Source organism: Podarcis erhardii (genome assembly GCF_964252035.2).
Source record: "Podarcis erhardii genome assembly, chromosome: 8".
Classification (NCBI taxonomy): Eukaryota; Metazoa; Chordata; class Lepidosauria; order Squamata; family Lacertidae; genus Podarcis; species Podarcis erhardii.
This window is the reverse complement of record NC_138499.1, coordinates 90,733,112-90,752,917: the sequence shown is the minus strand read 5'-3', so window position 1 is coordinate 90,752,917 and position 19,806 is coordinate 90,733,112. Positions and strand designations below refer to the sequence as shown.

Below are 19,806 nucleotides of genomic sequence, written 5' to 3'. Positions count from 1 at the left end.
TGCCCAAACCTCACTATACACACTGCAGATTCAGATAGCCAAACAGCCAGAGTTTGCCCCCTCCCTCCCTCCCTCCCTCCCTCCCTCCCTCCCTTCGTTCCTTATTTGTTTGTGGTTTGTTGGTCAGTGGCAACCATTTTCTCATTCTTTCATATGTATGAGAGAGGAAGTGGAAAGAGAGATGGGACAATTTTTATTTTTTTTTTGTCTTTCTTTTGCCGGTTGGCTAAAGCCAATTTAGGAACAAACCATGATGGGGGAAGGGGAAAAGATCACAAATTAGAATTGTTCCCATAGGAAATAATTGAAATTGTCAGCTCATTATGCAAACACCCGCCTTACAGATGATTTCCTGGGAACACATTGTGTTCGGTAAGTGGGACCTGTGTGTATAGCCATTATTTCACTTTTATTTAGTTCCTGGTGTGAGGTAGGTGCTACACAGCACTTTTAAATGGCAATATTTATGCTCAGGAGGCTTCTCAAGCAAGTAAGACAAGGTGAAGGAAAAAATTAGAGCTTGGAAAGAAGTAGAGCATGTTAGATAGAGGAGGTTTAATTGTGTAGAAAAGATAAGGCTGCAGAACTTCAAGGAAAGCTGCAGGGAAAAATTGAGTTAACTAGATTTGAAGGTGGCATATTGGACAGAGAAAGTGAAGCAGTTTCAGGTTTGCCAATGGTAAAGCAGGAAGTGAAAGTAAAGAAAAGAGGACCAAGAGTAAAGGAGCTCTACAGAGCACAAAAAAGGAAGAGTTTAAAGAGAGATTTGAGAGTGCACAAATTGTCATCTCATCTGTCCTCCCAGTTGAACGACGTGGCCCAGGGAGAGAGGGAAAAATAGTGGAAATGAACAGCTGGCTTTGCAAATGGTGTAAACAGGAACGGTTTGGATTCTTAGATCACGGACTGCAGTTTCTTGAAGATGGACTTCTGGCAAGCGATGGGCTGCACCTCACAATGGTTGGGAGGAATGTTTTTGCCAAAAATCTCAGAAACCTCATCAGGAGGGCTTTAAACTGACTAATGTTGGGGAGGGGGACAGTGCTCCTGAAGGTAGGAGTCTATCAATTGATGAAGATGATCATCCAAATGTCATAGACCAAATGGAGCAAACAGCACGCAGACCTAGTGGTGGGAGGAAAAAATCCTTAAATAAGAGTCACGGGGGAATGATTAATGGACTTCAATGTCTGTACACTAATGCGCAAAGCATGGGAAATAAACAAGATGAGCTTGAGCTCTTGGTGCAGCAAACTTAATATGACATAATAGGCATCACTGAAACCTGGTGGGATAAGTCCCACGATTGGAATGTAATAATGGAGGGATACAATCTATTTCAGAGAAAAAGGCCAGACAAGAAAGGAGGAGGAGTGGTGTTGTATGTCAGGGATGTGTATACCTGTGAAGAGATCCAAGATTTAGAACCTCAAAGCCAAAGTGAGAGCATTTGGGTCAAAATTAAGGGAGAGAAGAATAACAGGGACCTCATTGTGGGAGTTTACTATAGATCCCCAAGCCAAACGGAGGACACAGATGATGCCTTCCTGGAACAGATGGCCAAGCATGCAAAAGGAAGGGAGATAGTAGTAATGGGGGACTTCAATTACCTGGATATTTGTTGGATGTCAAACTCAGCCAAGAGCATAAGGTCAAACAGATTCCTCACTGGCCTTGCAGACAACTTCATTGTCCAGGAAGTGACAAGCAAATGATTCAGCAGAGGAAACACAGCCCAGAATAACTAAGGAGATAGTACAAGAATACTTGGCTAGTTTAGATGTATTCAAGTCTCCAGGGCCAGATGAACTGCATCCAAGAGTATTAAAAGAACTGGCAGATATGATCTCAGAACCACTGGCAGTCATCTTTGAGAATTCCTGGAGAACAGGCGAAGTCCCGGCAGACTGGAGGAGGGCAAATGTTGTCCCTATTTTCAAAAAGGGGAAAAGAGAGGACCCAAATAATTACCGCCCAGTCAGTCTGACATCAATACCAGGGAAGATTCTGGAGCAGATCATTGAGCAAACAGTCTGTGAGCACCTAGAAAGGAATGCTGTGATCACCAATAGTCAGCATGGATTTCTGAAAAATAAGTCATGTCAGACTAACCTGATCTCGTTTTTTGACAGAATTACAAGCCTGGTAGATGAAGGGAACGCAGTGGATGTAGCCTACCTTGATTTCAGCAAGGCATTTGACAAGGTGCCCCATGATATTCTTGTAAAGAAGCTGGTTAATTGCGGTCTTGACTATGCTACCACTCAGTGGATATGTAACTGGCTGACTGACCGAACCCAAAGGGTGCTCATCAATGGTTCCTCTTCATCATGGAGAAGAGTGACTAGTGGGGTGCCACAGGGTTCTGTCTTGGGCCCGGTCTTATTCAACATCTTTATCAACGACTTGGATGATGGACTCAAGGGCATCCTGATCAAATTTGCAGATGACACCAAACTGGGAGGGGTGGCTAACACCCCAGAGGACAGGATCACACTTCAAAACGACCTTGACAGATTAGAGAACTGGGCCAAAACAAACAAGATGAATTTTAACAGGGAGAAATGTAAAGTATTGCACTTGGGCAAAAAAAATGAGAGGCACAAATACAAGATGGGTGACAGCTGGCTTGAGAGCAGTACATGTGAAAAGGATCTAGGAGTCTTGGTTGACCACAAACTTGACATGAGCCAACAGTGTGACGCGGCAGCTAAAAAAGCCAATGCAATTCTGGGCTGCATTAATAGGAGTATAGCATCTAGATCAAGGAAAGTAATAGTGCCACTGTATTCTGCTCTGGTCAGACCTCACCTGGAGTACTGTGTCCAGTTCTGGGCACCACAGTTCAAGAAGGAAACTGACAAACTGGAACGTGTCCAGAGGAGGGCAACCAAAATGGTCAAAGGCCTGGAATCGATGCCTTATGAGGAACGGCTAAGGGAGCTGGGCATGTTTAGCCCGGAGAAGAGGAGGTTAAGGGGTGATATGATAGCCATGTTCAAATATATAAAAGGATGTCACATAGAGGAGGGAGAAAGGTTGTTTTCTGCTGCTCCAGAGAAGCGGACACGGAGCAATGGATCCAAACTACAAGAAAGAAGATTCCACCTAAACATTAGGAAGAACTTCCTGACAGTGAGAGCTGTTTGACAGTGGAATTTGCTGCCAAGGAGTGTGGTGGAGTCTCCTTCTTTGGAGGTCTTTAAGCAGAGGCTTGACAACCATATGTCAGGAGTGCTCTGATGGTGTTTCCTGCTTGGCAGGGGGTTGGACTCGATGGCCCTTGTGGTCTCTTCCAACTCTATGATTCTATGAGTTCTACATCAAATTAGAGAGGAGAAGCCAACCAATCAAAAGCAAAGTAGATTAAGACACTAACTGATTCTACTTAAGAAAAGTACTATAGAAAAAGATATTCCTGCTAATTTCAATAGGTAATAGATTACAAAAATCTTCAATAGTGCAAAGTTATAAAATAGTGCAAGTTATAAACCATATCAGTATTGTTCCACATTGCCACTGCCTTTTCAAAAAAATTCTCTTTTATACCTCTTGGTGGCAGTCTTGGCTTCAAGTTTTCCAGTTGGTAGCTATGGGATTCTAAGAGCCCATTGTGTTTTTGCTTTTCAATGGTAAAAACTCAACAGTGTCCAATGCATATATACTTGCTGTATTTTTATCTAAATTGGCTAACCTGTGGCCCTCTAGATGTTGCTCACCTACAACTTCCAGCAACCCTAGCCAGCATGACCAGTGGTTAGAGATGATGGGAGTTGTAGCACAACATCTGGAGGGACAGATGTTAGTCACCTCTGATCTAAATGCTGCATCAGCTGAGCAGCTTCAACAAGCCTTTAGGACTCTCCAGGGTCCTCCCCACTTACGTGCATTTCACTGATGCGTGCGGAGGCCCAGAACATAACCCCTGCGCAAGTGAGGAGTCTCCTGTACATACAAGTAGAAAGCATGAAGAAAAACATTTTTAGGAAAAGACCAGCACCGACTTAGGAGCTTCCAAGATTTATGGAATATTGAGGGCATAAATAAAAGAAAACTGTACAGAAACTAATCTCTTTCAGGGATAGGAGACTCCTGGGTTCACACTGAATGCCAAAGATAGGAACTGTTGTCTTGATTGGTATTGATTCTGCTTTGGCATGACAAATGTGCTGCCTAAGCTAAATTCTTAGATTTCTCCATTGTTTTCTGTGGGCAACTCTTGCTTTTTCCCTGTGGGAGGGGACATGCTTTTGTAGGGGAAAACGTTTAGCATACTGTGCATCTTTATAGGTTGTAAGTCTGTGGGCATGAACTAGCTTGTTTTTCTTGAAATTATGCAAGATGTTCTAAAAAGCTTTTCAGTGGCAGGGTAAAAAGATTGTAAATAAACACAATTGTTTAGAAAGCATATGCGGGCTTCTTATTTACATGGGACAGAGAAATTTTCAGTGCAATTGCTTCTGAAAAAGGAAGGGTTAAACCTTTCCACTTTGTGCACTCCTCATGCTAACCAGAACCCTGTAGCTGCAAGCCTTCAGAGTGCCATGTTTTCCTTTGCACCTCCTCAAACTTCCCCCTCCCCTAGTCCTCAACAGCACTATAAGGCTCCTGTCCCGGGCTAGCTGGAGCTCTCCTAGGGAATGGGGATAGACTGCGACATTGCATGTCTCACTTGTTCTCTCCACTGCTGAGCTTAGTTAACTGAATTATTAAATCTTTAAAAGGCAAATAAATCCTTAAAATATTTAAAATATCCTGTTGTGAATAATTTTGGTTTGTCTTCTGACCTATACCTCTCTGATATCTCTTAGTAATTGCAAAATATTTCCTGAAACATGTTGATATTTCCTGAAACATGTTGATATTTCCTGAAACATGTTGATATTTGCTGTACCTTGCTTATCCTCAACCTTGCACACCAACCTTAGACACACCAGCCATAAGACTTTATAAGACCGCCCCCATTACACCCCATTCCAATCCCCATTCTGCCTACTTTCTGCCCACTTCTGGGTCCAGAAGGTCCCGCACGCCAGCGTTCGTGTGTCAATTGGACACACACAAACTAAATTAATTCTTAAAATTAGGACCAGAACCACTATAATACACTGTCCTCAATTCCCATTTCATGGAGCATGATACCATGGTCCATGGGGTCAAAAGCTGCAGAGAGACTGAGAAACAGGAGCCAACCCGCTTGCCCTATCAAAACAAACTGTGTCATCTAAGAATGCTTACAGCTGCCCCACTGCAACTCACCTTGCACAAGAAGCGGATATTTGTGACTGGTCTATAGTTATTCTAGTCCAACGAGTCCAGGGCTGGTGTCTTTAGGGGTGGTCACACCACTGCCACTTTCAAGGCAGCCGGCATCACCCCTGTTATGCAGTAAAGTGTTAACCACACTCTGGACCCAACCAGGCAACCCCTCTCTGATAGATTTAATAAACCAGGCAGGGCAGGAGTCAATAGGGCACATAGACAACTGTATAGCCGCAAGTACCTTGTCAACATCAGCTGATTGCATGAACTGAAACTAACTCCACAACAAACACATCACCAACTATGACACTGGGTACTTTAGGGTCATTTCATAATTCATAAACATTTTAATGGATAACAGAGTTTACCAGTAAAATAGTAAAATGTTATCCTCTAAACCTACCAAGACATAAATTATAATTAAATATTCTCGGGCAATGATTGTAATGGTAAATACATCCTATAAGTACAAAAGTAGGAGCTACTCCATGCTCATTCTTCGCTACTTAATTCATCATAGTAGCACTATAAACAACATTCCCTCGAATGTGTTTCCACACTAGACAGATTCAAGAGTTTCCATTTAAACTTTTTATCCAGCATAGCTAGAAGCCTGCTTCTCAGTCTGGACGTCTGCGCCCCTGTCCTGAATGCTGGCTACAAGCATTCTTTCTGATAAGTGTCTCTCGCCTACCAGGAGGGCCAGAATTTACTGTTCCATCCCTCTTCCCACACAATTCTTACTAGAATCGCTCCCTCACTCATTTCCCCACACATGATGCCCCAAAAGGACAGCAGCAAAAAGCCATGGCCATTTTCTGTTGCCATCCTTGTAGCAACTCAGTTAAAATAACTGTTCTCTTTCATTCTGCTAATCTGAAGATGGTAAAATGTGATCTCGTCTTGAACAACAAAAGATACCCTCCAATGTGATCCAAGTTTCTACATTGCAGTAAATATGAGATGACTGTGAACACCGTCCTACTTTGTGCCTTTAGTAAATTTTCTATATGGTGTGTGGGGTGAATTTAGCAAAATAATTTTCATCTATATGAATAATTTTTGGCAGTTTGTATACTTGTTGATATGTAAAAACAACAACAACCCAACACCCTTTTACCTATTGTTTTACTTTATTTGTTTATTTAATACCCACCCTTCACCACAAGGTCCAACAACATTATTTTAAATGTGGTATAAACAGTTATGTTGTAAAATCATTTATCATTTTGTATTAGAATAATTTTAAATGGCGATCAGTATATGCTGGTTATGTGTGTGAGTAGTGTGTAGTTGTAATAGCTATTTAATACCTTGTTGCATTCATTTTTATTCCCAACCCGTGTACACTGAGGTAGTTTATGAAGTAATCTTGACATACCAAATGACTTTGGAGGAGTCATTTGATTTGTGCTCCATAATTCTGTCCAGTGGTAAGCTTGGCTGGTGAATTGCATGTAAGGGCTTTCTGAACTTTTTATTATTATTTTTTGCCAATGTGGAAGATATGGAGGCTTTGTGATGCTTGGGAAGAATTCATAGCTGATTTTCTTTTTCTTTCTTCATTTACTCTAGCAACAAGCTTTATAGTTAGAAGAATATTCCTATGCAATCATTGTAGTATTTGTGTTCTGTTTGAGAAATCATATGCACTCTTGATCAGATCTAGGACTTTGGGAATTTAAACTGCCAAATTCTGACACCTTGACATCCATGTTATGCAAATAGCACTTTTCCATATATCCATGTAATACATTGTTTAATTACAATTTGCAAAAAAAAGTCAAAGGTGTTTATGTAGTTCAAAATATTTTTATGAATTTGTTTGTAAGGCTCAAGGAAAGTATTGAATCACTTTCATGTTGCCCTCCTTAGAATTTGCTCCTAACACTGCAGCCTCATGTAATTTATGGCTTGTAATTTATACAAGCAAGTTAAGTTAAATGCTGAGGAAACAGCAGATTTTACTTTATAAACCTAAAATGCCCAACAATGGAGACAGTGTACAGAAAATAGCTAGATTTATTATACAAACTGAGATATGTCAGATAATTTGTCCCACATAATATTTGTTCTTGATAAACCTTTTATCTATATGTTTGGAAGATCTTAACTGGTTTCTCGGGTGTATCATATTTGACAGACTGATTTGGTAGCCATTTTAAATGTTGACATTGCTTTGCTACCATGTCTATTATAGAGGGTTTTTAAAATACTTAAGAACGGCAACAAACAGTTTATAAACTGTGTAGCCTGATCTGAAGTTGAGAAAGTAGAGTGTAGTTCTAAAAATCCCACCACAGCTGCCACTTAATTTAAATGTCTCATTCCCTTTTTATAAGGAAAATATGCTAAGCTCTTCAGTGACTGAAATTTTGTCCTTTTCTACATAATTAAGGGCAGGAATTAATCTGCAAAAATGCCAGCTTGTTCATGGTGAGGAACAACTCAGAGTCTTTCTGAGGACAGATGGTAGGTTATCAAGTTACATATATACATGGCAATAGGTTGAACAAGAATAGGAAAGGGGTACTTTTATAACTGACCTTTCTGTGAACTTGAATCAAGTGAGAGAATATTTTTAACTGATCTTGCAATATTTTATTTTCATCAATACTTTGTTTGCAGTATTTCTAGAGATTTAAAGAGTTCATCCATTTTATTTTGACATAAACAGGAGATCCTTCCTCCCATTTATGACACTACAGAGCATCGTTCTGAATTGCACTGGTTCTTTCTGCCCTTTTCCATAACAACATCTACACTAAATTATACTGCAATTATATAAACAATAGAAATGCTTCCAGACAAATCTCTCATTTTACATTTTCATTTCAGGTAATTGTTGAATAATTTGGAACCATAATGAACCAAAATTATTTTACACATTTATAGATCAATTATGAAAGAGGAAAGGGGGGGACCTGTACAAATTGTAAATCAATTTCTATTGCCATCGCTATGTGCCTTTCTTACTGCTTGTGGTTTTCTAGTTACTGTGTACCTAGCATTCAGTTAAAATGATTGATTTACTAGGCTCTAAGCTTCAAAATGCTGTTTGCTTTTATAGAATTGCATTTTGAAGGAAACAACCTAGTGTATTTGAACTATCTGAGTGTGTGTGTGTGTGTGTGTGTGTGTGTGTGGCAAAATCACTTAAGCATAAAACAGATGTTCATGTTGCTGCTTTCCTGTGAGGCACAATCTTTTCATAATTGCCATTTCACCACATTTTTTCATAAAATGCATATTTGTAATCATTAAATATTTGAATGCTCAGCAGAAAGAAGTTGGTTTGGTTACCTTCACTCAGTCTTAGTCCATAACGTAAATTTGAGCCACAAAGGCTTATCTTTGAGGAAGTCCCCATGAAGGCTTATTTATGGGTCATACATGCCTTTGACTCTTGGAAATGATTAGAACAAACTTTTGAATAATTAGTCAAAGTGATCCAAAGGAAAATGGTGTATAACTTCCAACCAGGACTAGACTAAAGCTGGCTAAACTCAGGGTAGGTTTGCACAACTGGCTTTATCCCTCAGAAAGGTCATATTTGCAGACATCTTGTGACTATTGATCTAAGTCAGTGGTTTTCAACCAGTGTGCCATGGCACCCTAGGGTGCCTTGAATGATGATCAGGGGAGTTGCGGACAACACTGGTCTCTGTGCTTTGCTTTCCTTTCCTTTCCTTCCCTCCCTCCTCTGATGCCCTCTCACGTCTCTGCCTTTCAAAAGCTTGCACAGCTGTCTATTGCAGTAACCCTGGCTATAAGCTCCGCAGGCGAATGGTGCCTCTGGGAGGCACCTCTCTTTGGGGCGGGGGGGGGGGCAGCTCAGAGACCAGGGACAGCAGCAGCAGCTGCCCAGAGAACTCCCAAAAACAAGGGAGGGGAGAGGATGTTGAGGGAGCACAAGGGAACATGCTCGAAAAAGGGGGAGAGGCTGCCAGCTCTGCAGGCAAGGGGTGACATAGCTGGGCTCTTGAGCCCCACAGGGTTCCACAGAAAGAATGCAGTTGATTAAGGGAGCCATGGACTCAAAAAGGTTGAAAACCTTTAATCTAAGTGGAAATGGGTGAATCCAAAACTTCCCACTATCTGTGAATGCCATAACGTACAAATTCAGTAAATCTAATTCTTAAATAATTACTTTCTTTGCATTGGTCTGCAAAAGCAGTGTGCACTGAATGCTTCCTACAAGCCTATCATGTAATTGTGCTCACAATGAGTAAATGGCAAATTCACTTTGTGGTTGGATGGTGCAGCTTTAATTTTTTGGTTTACAGAATTTGAGAATGCATTCAGCTTGATCTGACTTTACTCCTGAGTGCTTTTGATGCACTTAATATCCACATGATATTTTAATAAGTGGGGAAAGGATGTTAGAAATCCTCAGACCTTGTTCTGAGTCCTGGGTTGCAACCTGTGTCCTGGGTTATAAAATGTAAAATTGCAAGTTTCTCTATACAAAAATTATTCCCTGCAGTGAGATGCTGAGTAGAACTGCCTCCAACTACACAGACACCTGATCCCAGACTGATGGGAACTGAGCCCCTAGCCACACGGGGGACACAAACCAGCCCTGATTCAACTGAGTGTCAGAACACCATATCAGATTCTGTCATGGAACATTGCAGGCTGGGGCAATAAGAAGGGAGACCTAGACCTAAACAATCATTTACGCCAATTTGACTGTTTAGCCCTGCAGGAAACCCGGCGTTTAAAAAGTCCCGTACTAGAGGGATTCAGTACCTTTCATGAACCAGCATTCAAAATCAATCCTAATGGTCGGTATTAAGCAGGCCTGACTTTATATATATATATAAAAACCTCATTTGGCCCTCAGATTGAAATAGCCAGCTCCATGCCCTCCTTTAGCCCAATCTTTGCTACTCAGTCTATCCAACTCCAACATTTTATTAATTAACACTTACTTTCTGCCATGTAGAAATAGGAAGGAACTGACAAGCCAATGATCTTGTCTTTCCAGTTGAATGAATGAATGAATCTTTATTTGCGTCAGCCATTGGTCATAGCAATAAAACAATAAAACGTTATACAAAGAATAGAAATAAAAAGTCAATTATATAAAATACATTTTAGGGTTTTGAATCAATAGTCAAATAGTGGATCCTATTCTGATTGCCCAACTAATAACCTTGCAACCTTTGCTGTCACCTGCTCATCTTGATCTGCCAAGAGAAAGGACACTGTGGCAGTGGTTGGGCGACCCGGAATGGACAATAAAAGAGGGGTGATAATCTCATTCCTCAAGTCTTAATCAAGAGTGCAAGCCAGAAGGGCATGTTCCCCCGATTTGGTACTGCCATCTCCACAGGGACATAAGCGTTTTTTGTGTGGAATCTGTTGGAATCGTCTCTCAAGTACAGCCAAGGGCAATATATTCAATCTTGTGAGAGTAAAAGTGCACCTATATTTTAGAATTGCTAAGTTATGCAAATAGGGTGCCAGAGAGTTGAAATTGGAAGGTGGAAAATAGTCATACCATGGGCAAAATTTCCTTATAGTGGCCAAGTTGTTCTGATGCTCGATATTGTTTAGGCGCTGACAAATTAGACTGTTTGCTTTACTAAAACCCAAAGTGAGTAGCTGTTGTGGTGATAAACCACAAGAGTGAAGTTTTTGTTATATGTTATTACTGTTAACCAGAGGACTATTGCTTTACCTAAATACATGCCTATATTGATTTTTCCTGGTATCAGATACTGGTATAACTTAAGTCAAGAATCTGGCATACATAGAGTTGCTGATTAAAGGAATTTTCTCTTGTCAGATTAATTGGTGACCTTGTCTAAAGGTTTGTGCCCTGTATTTGCTTGAGGATTGCTCTGTGATTTACTCCTCTGTCTGGCTTCATCTTTGAGGGTCTAATGTTGAATAGTCCTGCCTTGTGCCAGAGGTTGGATGAAGAAGTTCAACTTAACATTGGCCCCCTAATGTCTCAACAAATGAAACGGATTTGTAAAAATGTTACATGGAAAAAATATGAGAGACATTACCCTTACTTCTGTAAAACAAGAAAATCTTTAATAATTTTTTTAAAAAGAAACATTGGCACCATGTGCTATAAAAATGTACTAAAACTGACTGTCAAATTTCTGATTTGCTTTTATCTACTGTTCAACTCTTCAGGTTGCTCTAAAGCTTTAGGAATATAGATTTGTCAAAAATCATTATCAAACAGATTCTTAATTATTTTATGGTTTCTGCGACACAAATACAATATACTTGGCTCATACCACTGACAAGTGTGCTGTGATTTTACTTACTTTCTTACTTGCTTGCTGACTTACTTAAGTATTTACTTATTTACCTACAGTGGTGCCCTGCAAGACGAAATGAATTCGTTCCGCAAGTTTTTTCTTCTTGCGAGTTTTTCGTCTTGCGAAGCACGGTTTCCCATAGGAATGCATTGAAAATCAATTAATGCGTTCCTAGGGAGACCGCCTTCAGACCAGATCCGGGGACAGTCTGTCCCCGGACCTCTTCTGAAGGCTGGCGGGGGGAGAAGGACTTTTCTCCCCACCGCCAGCCTTCAGAACAGCCTTCTGAAGGCTGGCGGTGGGAAGAAAAGCCCTTCTCCCGCCGCCAGCCTTCAGAAGAGTTCCTGCAGGGCTGCCTAGGCTGCGAATAGCAGCCTGCTGCCTGGTGCGAGGGACGCTCTGAAGCAGAGCGCCCCTCGCGTGGGGCAGACATCTGCAGCTTGGGGAGCCCTGCAGGACTTCCCCGCACGGCTCTCCAAGCTGCGGGTAGCAGCCTGCTGCCCCGCACGAGGGGCGCTCTTAAGCAGAGCGCCCCTCGCGCGGGGCAGACATTCACAGCTTGGGGAGCCCTGCGGGGAACTCTTCTGAAGGCTGGAGGCGGGAGAAGGGCTTTTCTTCCCACCGCCAGCCTTCAGAACAGCCTTCTGAATGTTGGCGGTGGGGAGGAAAACCTTCCTCCCACCGCAAGCCCCGGGAACAGAGGAGAATCGCTGCGCGCCTTCTCCTCTGTTCCCGGACCTGTCCTGAAGGCTTGTGGTGGGAGGAGGGCTTTCCTCCCCACCGCCAACATTCAGAAGGCTGTTCTGAAGGTTGGCGGTGGGGAGGAAAAACCCTCCTCCCACCGCAAGCCCCGGGAACAGAGGAGAATCGCTGCGCGCCTTCTCCTCTGTTCCCGGACCTCCCACCGCAAGCCTTCAGGACAGGTGCTGCGCTTCCCCGCTGTCCCCGGAGATTTCCCTATGGGCTTTCGTCTTGCGAAGCAAGCCCATAGGGAAATTCGTCTTGCGAAGCCGCTAAAAAATCGGAAAACCCTTTTGTCTTGCGGGTTTTCCGTTTAGCGAGGCATTCGTCTTGCGGGGCACCACTGTACTTATTTATTTTAAAGGGGTGGTGGTCTTCTTGAGTTGATTTTTTAAAAATGGCATATGCAAAGCAGGAGATCAAAGTGCCTCTCTTTTTTCAGTACTTAGCTGGGCTATTTTGTTTAATTTAAGTTAGCAGATGTTACATAGCATGCAGACAAATTGGAGAGGATTCCAAGGAGTCAGCAAAGATTAGTCTGAGCTTGTCAAGTGTAGCATATTTATCCTAGTGAAAAGATTATGGTACTTTCCAAAGAGCTAAACTGATGTCATAAACATGAAGGGAGTAATTTTGTGGTCTAGAAGGACAATATTATGCATGAGTCCATAATAATTATTATAGGCAGACCCCATTCATTCATACTATTCCTTAACTGCCCTTCACCATAACATCTCAGGGCGGATTACAACAATGTAATGTAATGTAATGTAATGTAATGTAATGTAATGTAATGTAATGTAATATATAATATAATATAATATAATATAATATAATATAATATAATATAATATAATATAATAATATAATATAATACTTTAGAAACAAGTATTGCTTTTATAATTTTTTCAATTTATATAGCACCCTTTAACAGAAGAGCTGTGTACAACATTAGAAACACATTACAGAACTTCAATGATAAAAACATAATAAAAAAATAAAAAAATTCCTTCCAGTAGCACCTTAAAGACCAACTGAGTTAGTTCTAGGTATGAGCTTTCGTGTGCATGCACACTTCTTCAAGTGCGTGTATCTGAAGAAGTGTGCATGCACACGAAAGCTCATACCTAGAACTAACTCAGTTGGTCTTTAAGGTGCTACTGGAAGGAATTTTTTTATTTTGTTTTTACCATGGCAAACCAACACGGCTACCTATCTATAATAAAAAAACATACTGACTGACAACCAGTAATAAAATATTCATCAAAATAAAAGTCCACTCCCCCACACTTTCACAGACCATAGATTATTTAACCTGGCCACAGGATTGTGCACCAGCTGAAGTTTCCAAACCGTCTTCAGAGGCAGCTCTACGGATAACACGTTGCAGTAATCTAACCCAGAGCTTAGGTAAAGGTAAAGGGACCCCTGACCGTTAAGTCTAGTCGCGGACGACTCTGGGGTTGCAGCGCTCATCTCACTTTATTGGCCGAGGGAGCCGGCGTACAGCTTCCGGGTCATGTGACCAGCATGACTAAGCTGCTTCTGGCAAATCAGAGCAGCACACGGAAACGCCGTTTACCTTCCCGCTGGAGCGGTACCTATTTATCTACTTGCACTTTGACGTGCTTTCAAACTGCTAGGTTGGCAGGAGCAGGGACTGAGCAACGGGAGCTCACCCCGTCGCGGGGATTCGAACTGCTGACCTTCTGATTGGAAAGTCCTAGGCTCTGTGGTTTAGACCACAGCACCATCCGCATCCCTAACCTAGAGCTTACCAGAGCATAAATAACAGTAGTTAGGCTGTTCCTGTCCTGATAAGGGCACAGTTGGGCCACCAGCCCAAGTTGATGAGAGGCAGTCCGTGCCACTGAGGCTTATTGAGCCTCAAGTGACAGCAAAGGATGCAGGAGTACCCCCAAACCACGTACCCACTCCTTCAGAGGGAGTGTAACCCCATCAACCTTCCAGCCATCCAGTCTAGGGAACCAGCCACTGATAGTGCCTCAGTCTTCTCTGGCTTGAGTTTCAGTTTGTTGGCTCTCATCCAGTCCATTGCTGAGGCCAGACATTAGTCCAGCACATCCACTGCCTCACCTGCAAATATACAAAAGAGAAGTAGAGCTGTGTGTCAGCATGTTGCTGACAGCGTACTCCAAACCTCCAGATAACCCCTCTCAGCGGTTTCATGTAGGTATTAAACAGGTATTAAACTGCACAGGGAATAGAATTGAACTTAGACAGGAAGACTGTGTTTAGCGTCTTGGGAGAATATTCAGACAGGAGTTAACTGGAGGACTGAGTTTGAGAAGCAGAGCTGTGAGGATACCATCTGCTTGGCTCTTATTCCAGTCAGGAGGGGAGAGATCTTCTAGGAAGAGAAGACTCCCAAACCAATTAAGAGGGATGTGGTGGTCCCATGGGTCTGCTAGAAGTACCTCAGGAGTGTGATTGATAAAAAGTTGGAAAACAGAAAATACCACCTTGTTTAAGAACCAAAGTCATAAACTGTAACACCTATGCAACTAAGTTAAGGAAGTGAAGTGAAATAACTTGAAATAAGCTAAGCATTTATCAGCTAGTCTGGAAACCTGTAACATCTAATGGAAGAGTAATAACTGAAAATAAGCAACTGAACTTTAAAATCATTTGCTTTACCAACTTTAAAATCATTTGTTTTACCAACTTGGTCCAGATAATAAATCTTTCTTATTTGTTCAGCTTCTGCCTGAGTCTTCAAGTATCAAGGTTTTATCCTCACACAAAAACCAATACAATGACCCATGGTGTTTGTAAAGAGTAGGTGGGATCTGCCATTATTGATGGCAGAATGGTGGAATCCGCTATATTTTTGGTTGCAGTGGTGGGATCTGCTACATTTTGGTGGCAGTGGGATCTGCTACAGGTGAACTTACAGCATGCTATTGCATTTTGCTGATACCTCGGGTGTTTCAGTCCTCTCCTTCTCGTCCCTCACTACCGGGAGCAAAGCCTTGTTGCAGCCTAGCCTTATGTCCAAAGCCAGACTCTCTTCAAACCACAAGCTTTGTTCTTGGCTTGTCCATTGTATCTGACTTCTCTGCCCTTCTTTCTTTCTTCCTCACCTTCTCCTTCCCAATGCTCCTTGTTTCTGGACTGAGTTAGTTATTTTGTTTCTGGAGTAGTTAATACTACTCTGTGGAAAAGCACCCACCAGTGTCTCTTTAAAGGGAAATATTTTTCTATTTTCGAAGCAAGACTTGTCAGATTCATAAGAATCCAGAGAACTGGTGGTTGTGGAAAGTGGGAAGTCACTTTTAGTTGAGTAGTCAGCCACCTGCTTAAAGCCAGGACCTTTCACCATTTAGACAAGTGGAAGGATTATCTTAAACGACTAAATCCTTCTCGAAACATCCAAGCCTATCTAGCTGCTTGGCAACTAGTCCAAAAAGCATGATATAAAGGGTTCCTCCAGTTCCTTCTAATCTAGGACAGTTAACTGCTACATCTTAGTCCCCTTTCCCATCTCTACCTTTTCTATTTCCATAATCATGGCCACCTCTGGCTCTCACTTGCTACTTTACAAGTAACTTTTCTCCCTTCCTGGGTCTTTTGCTGTTATATAGAAAAGTGGGATCTCTAAAACTCTACCTCATAACTCCATCCTTAGGAGACTTTCTGCCTCTAGCCTTTCTCCTTTGTTTATGCAACAGTAAATAAGCATATGTTCCAGACAACATGTGGGTGGGTTAACCTGTGCCTTGTATTATTAATCCTTTTTACTCTATCTTTAAATGCTGTTGTTGCTTCTAAATCATTGCATATTGGCACGAGCTTATCCCTAAACACAACTACCCTTTTGTTAAAAAATATTGCAATGACTACAACGGTGTGATTCTTGTTCCCTAGCAAGTTCCCTAATAATGGTCATTGCTAAATTTCTCAAAATTAGCAGTGTTAGTACAGCCAGTGCAATCCTGTGTATGCACAATTATCTCCTGTTAAAATCCCAAGAATCTTATTGATAATTTCACAAATTAGTGTTTTATGTGAACAGGTGTGCAAAATACGTGTTTGTGCACATGTGGGTCCAGACACACTAACAGACCTGAAAGACTATAATGGACAGAATGTCTTGTGTCACCTTTATGACTTGAACCTTTAAAGATGTTGAGCCAGAACTTATTTCTTTGGTGTTTATTATAAATGTGTATCCTGATTTTCTATTGCCATGCTTAAGGCAGCTAAAATAATTCCCCTGAGATATAACTGTGGTATAAGTACAAAATTATAAGGATCAATATAAAAATCTTACAGCAATTCATAATAATGACTGAAAGAGGAAGTCTCACCCCTTGTCTGCTGCTGCCAGTTATTGGTGTTGAATAGCCACAACTTAGATGGTAAATGGAGGACTATCCTGGGTGCATTTCAGTGGGTCCTAGACAGGAGAACATCCTGGTGAATTGTGTCCATTGGTCCTTTATCTTTCAACAAAATTCTCGGATGACTAAAAGATAATGGGATCGTTTTTCGTTATGTAGACACAAGTTGCATGAAAATAGAGCAAGGGTTAGTACTTACTAATCTTTAAAAAATCTACTCTCTGTTGTCTTTCATGCCAAGATTCATGTCAATAGAGATGTCGTCCCATCTGCTGCTGCATGGCTTGTGCAGACGCTAGGCGCACAACACAATACCTGCCTCTCGGTAATTACAGGTGTGTTGTGAGGAGCCCAATGCATTAATCAGCCCCTTAATCATGGAAAAGGTGGGTCTTTTGTTCTGTTTTCAGAGCAGGAGTTTACCAGCCACTTTATGAGCTCCAGCATCCATCTGCTCATTCTTTTAGAATGTTTGCATTGACTGATATTGCCTTTAAAATGTATTGTGGGAAGTGATTAAAACCAGTTTGAACATTAACCTGTGTAGTGTTTCAAAGGTGAAAATGCTCCCTGCAATGATGCTAAAATGTGTTTACCTTTTAAACAATATTTGTGTAAAAACATGTATCAGGTTGGCTTATGATACTATAAGATGAGGTTTTGCAATCTTCATGCTTCAGCTATACAACGTAGCAATGTTGTGTAATATTCTAATATTTCCTGAGGAGCAAATGTCATATGTAAGACCTGGAGACTGCTTACACATTGGAAAACTTAATTCAGAGGAGGAGAACATAATTTTTTGACATGATTTTACTACTCAAACTGATTTTTATGTGAGATTCTCATTTCAGAAGGATTTTTCTTAATGTTTTTCTTGTAATGTGTATTTTTCTTTTTCTTCATTCCTTGCTCTGTAATATGACTCTGGCATAGGCAGTGAAACTGATTTTGGATGTAGCGAGTAGCACTGCAGAATTCTTTTTTAAAAAATAAAATAAAAAAGAAGAACAAAACAAAAACCACAAACTAGTCCCTTTACTTAATACCTATATCTTTATCCTATCTTAGACAGGTGAATGTTTTTCTGATATGGGTAGTACTCCTGGTCAATAAGAGGCTGAATAAAATCAAAACTGTTGGTGGCAAAACTGGTACCCAGTAAGTCCTCCTTTTCAGTTTGGAGCAGTTTCTTGCCCCCTCCATGCTCCATTTCAAATAGTCTCCCTGTTAAACACGATCTGGTGGCCTTTCTTTTCAGGAGCAAGAAGCAGAACTTGAGCAGAACCTGGAAGGGCTAGTTAACCATGATGAATGGACAGTTCCTTGAAGGATTTCAAGAGGCAAAGCACGTTGTAGGTGTACTAATGCCCTCTGTTCCCCAGTTTTCACTCCTCCCCCTTTTATTTTTTTATCTTTTTATCTTGAAGAAATCTCAGATTGCTAGGCACTGAAGTCATAAGAACATAAGAAGAACTTTGCTGTGTTCAAACAAAGGCCCATGTAGTCCAGCATTCTGTTCTCACAGGGGCCAACTAGATGCCTATGGGAAGCCTGCAAACAGGACCTGAGTGCAATTGTCCTCTTCCCTCCACCTTAAGATTTCAAGCAACACTGTCTCCAACAGTGGAGGTAGAACATAGCCATTATGACTAGTAGACACTGATAGTACTATCGTCCATGAATTTTTCTAATCCTCTCTTTAAAGTACAAGTTCTTGGAGCAGTCAGAACAGGAACAGACCTCAGTGAAAAGAAAAACATGACATGGGCTGTGAATAGCTGTACAGACAATAAAGTTAACAGACTACACAAGGCAAATGGACATCATTGATTCCATAACTCAGTGGTACATGCCTGCAAAGCAGAAAGTTTCTGGTTCAGCTTCTGCCAAATCCAGTTAAGAGGATCATAGGAAATACCTCTGCCTAAAATCCTGGAGAACTGCTTCCAGTCAGAGTAGATAATGTCCACACATTGTTGTTCAACATCTTTATAAATGACTTGAATGAAGGTATTGAGAGGATACTCATCAAATTTGCAGATGACACGAAACTGGGAGGTGTAGCCAGTGCTAGGGAATATAGAATCGGGATTCAGAATGACCTTAACAGATTGGAGAACTGGGCTGAAATTCATGAATTTCAGTAGGGACAAATGTAAGGTTCTGTACCCAGCTGCACAAATATAAGATGGGGGACACCTGGGTACACATGTGAAAAGGATCATGGGGTCTTAGTAGACCACAAGCATAAGATGAGCCAACAGTGTTATGCAGCAGCAAAAGAAGCTAATGCCAATCTAGGCTGCAGCAACAAAAGTATAGTATCACAATCAAGAGAATTCATAGTACCTAACTATTGTGCCTTGGTCAGACCACCCTTGGAGTACTGTGTCCATTTCTGGGTGTCACAATTTAAGAAAGATAAGCTGGAATGTGTTCAGAGGATGGTGACCAAGATGGTCTGGAAACCAAGCCTTATGAGGAACCATTGAGGGAGTTGAGTATGTTTAGCCTAGTAAAAAGGTGACTGAAAGGAGATGTGATAGCCACCTTCAAATATCTAAAAGGCTGTCACATGAAGGATGGAGCAAGCTTGTGTTCTCTTGCTCTGGGGGCTAGGACCCAAGCCAATGGCCTCAAGTTATAAGAAAGAAGATTCCAACTAAACATCAGGAATAAATTTCTGATAGTAAGAGCTGTTTGACAGTGAACAGACTCTTTCGGAAGGTGGATGACTCTCCTTCATGAGTTACAACTTTGGCAATCTTTTTCCCACTATGTATCTCTGTGTGCTGCAGGTAGAATGAATCTATAAGTTTTTGTGGCTCCTGTTTTTGTAACTTCTGATTTCGCTCATGAAGCTCATAGCAAAAATGCTTCATTTTCTCATTAAAGCCTTTCCTATGTAATCTTTCCCTTTCTCCTCTTCCAATTATTAAAAGAATTTGATGGCCATCTGTCATGTATGATCTAGCTGAGATTCCTTCATTGCAGGGGGTGAGACCTGGTGTCCCTTCCAACTGTACAGTTCTATGATTCTATTGCTGTACTACATGAACAAACAGCCTGACCAATAAGGCAGATTTCTACATTCTTCCTGGGTCCATCTAAGTATGGGTCAGCCACTTTTCAACTCAAATGCTGGATCTAGG

The 19,806-nt window shown here is 41.3% G+C and overlaps 1 protein-coding gene across 8 annotated transcripts in view; it reads left to right on the top strand.

Annotated features, from left to right (window-relative positions):
• The window catches only part of RALGAPA2 (Ral GTPase activating protein catalytic subunit alpha 2), a 212,114-nt gene that overhangs the window by 82,299 nt on the left and 110,009 nt on the right, over positions 1 to 19,806 (top strand). The window lies entirely within an intron of this gene.